Raw genomic sequence first — 6288 nt, 5'->3', positions numbered from 1 at the left:
TGTACTTTACTATACTGCACTGTAATATACTATACTGTGATATAATATACTGTAATATACTGCACTGTGATATACTATACTGTAATATACTATACTGTGATATAATATATTGTAATATACTGCACTGTGATATAATGCACTATAATATACTATACTGTAATATACTGTACTGTGATATAATGGACTGTAATATACTATACTGTGATATAATATACTGTAATACACTATACTGTAATATACTATACTGTGATATAATATACTGTAATATACTATACTGTGATATAATGGACTGTAATATACTATACTGTGATATAATATACTGTGATATACTATACTGTAATATACTATACTGTGATATAATATACTGTAATATACTATACTGTAATATACTATGCTGCACTGTAATATATAGTGTAATATACTATACTGTAATATACTGTACTATACTATACTGCACTGTAATATACTGTACTGTAATATAATATACTATACTATAATATACTGCACTGTAATATACTATACTGTAAAATACTATACCGTAATATACTATACTACAGTGCAGTATAGCATATTACGGTGCAGTATAGTATATTACAGTGCATTATGCTATACTGTAATATACTGCACCGTAATATGCTATACTGTAATATACTATAATATACTGTGATATACTACACCATAATATGCTGCACTGCAATATAATATACAGTGGTACCTTGGTTTAAAAGTAACTTGAATTGAGAGCGTTTTGGTTTAAGAGCTCACAGTTTTTCAAAATAGTGACTTGGTGTAAGAGCATTGCTTTGGTGGAGCGGGGGAGGGGCATGGTCTGCATAGCGGGGTCTACAGCCCTGCACTCTGACCCAGGAAGTCTCCCTCACCTTCCAAATCATAGAAAATATATCAGCCCTTGTGTTTCCCATCTTCTCCATGCCTGCTATAATGTGCCTGCACTTACACTCAGCTATACACACTGCTGCTATGATGTGCCTGCACTAACACTCAGCTATACACACTGCTGCTATGATGTGCCTGCATTCACACTCAGCTATACACACTGCTATTCTATGCCTGCACTCACACTCAGCCATTCACACTGCTGCTATAATGTGCCCTGCACTCACACTCAGCTATACACACTGCTGCTATTATGCGCCTGCATTAACACTCAGCTATACGCACTGCTGCTATGATGTGCCTGCATTCACACTCAGCTAAACACACTGCTATAATACTCACACTCAGCTATACAAACTGCTGCTATTTTGTACCTGAACTTACACTTAGCTATACACACTGCTGCTATAATGTGCCTGCATTCACACTCACCTATTCACACTGCTGTATAGAAATGTTTCTATCACTGTCCTCCTGCACAGCACTGTGATTCTCCCTTTCTGATTGGTCCATGCTGAACGCACCCCTTTCCTATTGCTGTCATGTAACCACACAGACCTCTGACAGCAGCCCTGCTTCTCTATTCTAGCCTGTTGTACTACACTACTGCATTATGGGGATCTACAGCTCCATCCTGTATCTACAACCTGCTGCTGTGTTATCAGGGTTATACAGTTACTATACATTATATACCACATGCTGCTATACTGTACAGTAACTTATATATCACATATCCAGCTGCTGTGTTATCAGGGTTATACAGTTACTATACATTATATACCACATGCTGATACTATACTGTACAGTAACTTATATATCACATATCAAGCTGCTGTGTTATCAGGGTTATAAAGTTACTATACATTATATACCACATGCTTCTATACTGTACAGTAACTTATATATCACATATCCAGCTGCTGTGTTATCAGGGTTATACAGTTACTATACATTATATACCACATGCTGCTATACTGTACAGTAACTTATATATCACATATCCAGCTGCTGTGTTATCAGGGTTATACAGTTACTATACATTATACACCACATGCTGATTGCTATACTGTACAGTAACTTATATATCACATATCCAGCTGCTGTGTTATCAGGGTTATACAGTTACTATACATTAAACACCACATGCTGCTATACTGTACAGTAACTTATATATCACATATCCAGCTGCAGTGTTATCAGGGTTATACAGTTACTATACATTGTACACCACATGCTGCTATACTGTACAGTAACTTATATATCACATATCCAGCTGCTGTGTTATCAGGGTTATACAGTTACTATACATTATATACCACATGCTGCTATACTGTACAGTAACTTATATATCACATATCCAGCTGCTGTGTTATCAGGGTTATACAGTTACTATACATTATACACCACATGCTGCTATACTGTACAGTAACTTATATATCACATATCCAGCTGCTGTGTTATCAGGGTTATACAGTTACTATACATTATACACCACATGCTGATTGCTATACTGTACAGTAACTTATATATCACATATCCAGCTGCTGTGTTATCAGGGTTATACAGTTACTATACATTATACACCACATGCTGATTGCTATACTGTACAGTAACTTATATATCACATATCCAGCTGCTGTGTTATCAGGGTTATACAGTTACTATACATTAAACACCACATGCTGCTATACTGTACAGTAACTTATATATCACATATCCAGCTGCAGTGTTATCAGGGTTATACAGTTACTATACATTGTACACCACATGCTGCTATACTGTACAGTAACTTATATATCACATATCCAGCTGCTGTGTTATCAGGGTTATACAGTTACTATACATTATATACCACATGCTGCTATACTGTACAGTAACTTATATATCACATATCCAGCTGCTGTGTTATCAGGGTTATACAGTTACTATACATTATACACCACATGCTGCTATACTGTACAGTAACTTATATATCACATATCCAGCTGCTGTGTTATCAGGGTTATACAGTTACTATACATTATACACCACATGCTGCTATACTGTACAGTAACTTATATATCACATATCCAGCTGCTGTGTTATCAGGGTTATACAGTTACTATACATTATACACCACATGCTGATTACTATACTGTACAGTAACTTATATATCACATATCCAGCTGCTACAGTGTTATCAAGGTTATACAGTTACTATACAATATATACCACATGCTGCTATACTGTACAGTAACTTATATATCACATATCCAGCTGCTGTGTTATCAGGGTTATACAGTTACTATACATTATACACCACATGCTGATTGCTATACTGTACAGTAACATATTTCACATATCCAGCTGCTGCTGTGTAATCAGGGTTATACAGTTACTATACATTATATACCACATGCTGCTATACTGTACAGTAACTTATATATCACATATCCAGCTGCTGCTGTATTATCAGGGTTATACAGTTACTATACATTATATACCACATGCTGATTGCTATACTGTACAGTAACTTATATATCACATATCCAGCTGCTGTGTTATCAGGGTTATACAGTTACTATACATTATACTCCACATGCTGATTGCTATACTGTACAGTAACTTATATATCACATATCCAGCTGCTGTGTTATCAGGGTTATACAGTTATTATACATTATATACCACATGCTGCTATACTGTACAGTAACTTATATAACATATCCAGCTGCTGTGTTATCAGGGTTATACAGTTACTATACATTATACACCACATGCTGATTGCTATACTGTACAGTAACTTATATATCACATATCCAGCTGCTGTGTTATCAGGGTTATACAGTTACTATACATTATACACCACATGCTGCTATACTGTACAGTAACTTATATATCACATATCCAGCTGCTGTGTTATCAGGGTTATACAGTTACTATACATTATACACCACGTGCAGATTGCAATACTGTACAGTAACTTATATATCACATATCCAGCTGCTGCTGTGTTATCAGGGTAATACAGTTACTATAAACTATACACCACATTCTGATTGCTATACTGTACAGTAACTTATATATCACATATCCAGCTGCTGCAGTGTTATCAGGGTGATACAGTTACTATACATTATATACCACATGCTGCTATACTGTACAGTAACTTATATATCACATATCCAGCTGCTGTGTTATCAGGGTTATACAGTTACTATACATTATACACCACATGCTGATTGCTATACTGTACAGTAACTTATATATCACATATCCAGCTGCTGTGTTATCAGGGTTATACAGTTACTATACATTAAACACCACATGCTGCTATACTGTACAGTAACTTATATATCACATATCCAGCTGCTGTGTTATCAGGGTTATACAGTTACTATACATTATATACCACATGCTGCTATACTGTACAGTAACTTATATATCACATATCCAGCTGCTGTGTTATCAGGGTTATACAGTTACTATACATTATACACCACATGCTGATTGCTATACTGTACAATAACTTATATATCACATATCCAGCTGCTGTGTTATCAGGGTTATACAGTTACTATACATTATACACCACATGCTGATTACTATACTGTACAGTAACTTATATATCACATATCCAGCTGCTACAGTGTTATCAAGGTTATACAGTTACTATACAATATATACCACATGCTGCTATACTGTACAGTAACTTATATATCACATATCCAGCTGCTGCTGTGTTATCAGGGTTATACAGTTACTATACATTATACACCACATGCTGATTGCTATACTGTACAGTAACTTATATTTCACATATCCAGCTGCTGCTGTGTAATCAGGGTTATACAGTTACTATACATTATATACCACATGCTGCTATACTGTACAGTAACTTATATATCACATATCCAGCTGCTGCTGTGTTATCAGGGTTATACAGTTACTATACATTATATACGACATGCTGATTGCTATACTGTACAGTAACTTATATATCACATATCCAGCTGCTGTGTTATCAGGGTTATACAGTTACTATACATTATACTCCACATGCTGATTGCTATACTGTACAGTAACTTATATATCACATATCCAGCTGCTGTGTTATCAGGGTTATACAGTTATTATACATTATATACCACATGCTGCTATACTGTACAGTAACTTATATAACATATCCAGCTGCTGTGTTATCAGGGTTATACAGTTACTATACATTATACACCACATGCTGATTGCTATACTGTACAGTAACTTATAATATCACATATCCAGCTGCTGTGTTATCAGGGTTATACAGTTACTATACATTATACACCACGTGCAGATTGCAATACTGTACAGTAACTTATATATCACATATCCAGCTGCTGCTGTGTTATCAGGGTAATACAGTTACTATACACTATACACCACATTCTGATTGCTATACTGTACAGTAACTTATATATCACATATCCAGCTGCTGCAGTGTTATCAGGGTGATACAGTTACTATACATTATATACCACATGCTGCTATACTGTACAGTAACTTATATATCACATATCCAGCTGCTGTGTTATCAGGGTTATACAGTTACTATACATTATATACCACATGCTGCTATACTGTACAGTAACTTATATATCACATATCCAGCTGCTGTGTTATCAGGGTTATACAGTTACTATACATTATACACCACATGCTGATTGCTATACTGTACAGTAACTTATATATCACATATCCAGCTGCTGTGTTATCAGGGTTATACAGTTACTATACATTAAACACCACATGCTGCTATACTGTACAGTAACTTATATATCAAATATCCAGCTGCTGTGTTATCAGGGTTATACAGTTACTATACATTATATACCACATGCTGCTATACTGTACAGTAACTTATATATCACATATCCAGCTGCTGTGTTATCAGGGTTATACAGTTACTATACATTATACACCACATGCTGATTGCTATACTGTACAATAACTTATATATCACATATCCAGCTGCTGTGTTATCAGGGTTATACAGTTACTATACATTATACACCACATGCTGATTACTATACTGTACAGTAACTTATATATCACATATCCAGCTGCTACAGTGTTATAAAGGTTATACAGTTACTATACATTATATACCACATGCTGCTATACTGTACAGTAACTTATATATCACATATCCAGCTGCTGCTGTGTTATCAGGGTTATACAGTTACTATACATTATATACCACATGCTGATTGCTATACTGTACAGTAACTTATATATCACATATCCAGCTGCTGTGTTATCAGGGTTATACAGTTACTATACATTATACTCCACATGCTGATTGCTATACTGTACAGTAACTTATATATCACATATCCAGCTGCTATGTTATCAGGGTTATACAGTTATTAT

Source organism: Dendropsophus ebraccatus, chromosome 11 (genome assembly GCF_027789765.1).
Source record: "Dendropsophus ebraccatus isolate aDenEbr1 chromosome 11, aDenEbr1.pat, whole genome shotgun sequence".
In the NCBI taxonomy this organism is placed as follows: domain Eukaryota; kingdom Metazoa; phylum Chordata; class Amphibia; order Anura; family Hylidae; genus Dendropsophus; species Dendropsophus ebraccatus.
This window is presented reverse-complemented; position numbering follows the sequence as displayed.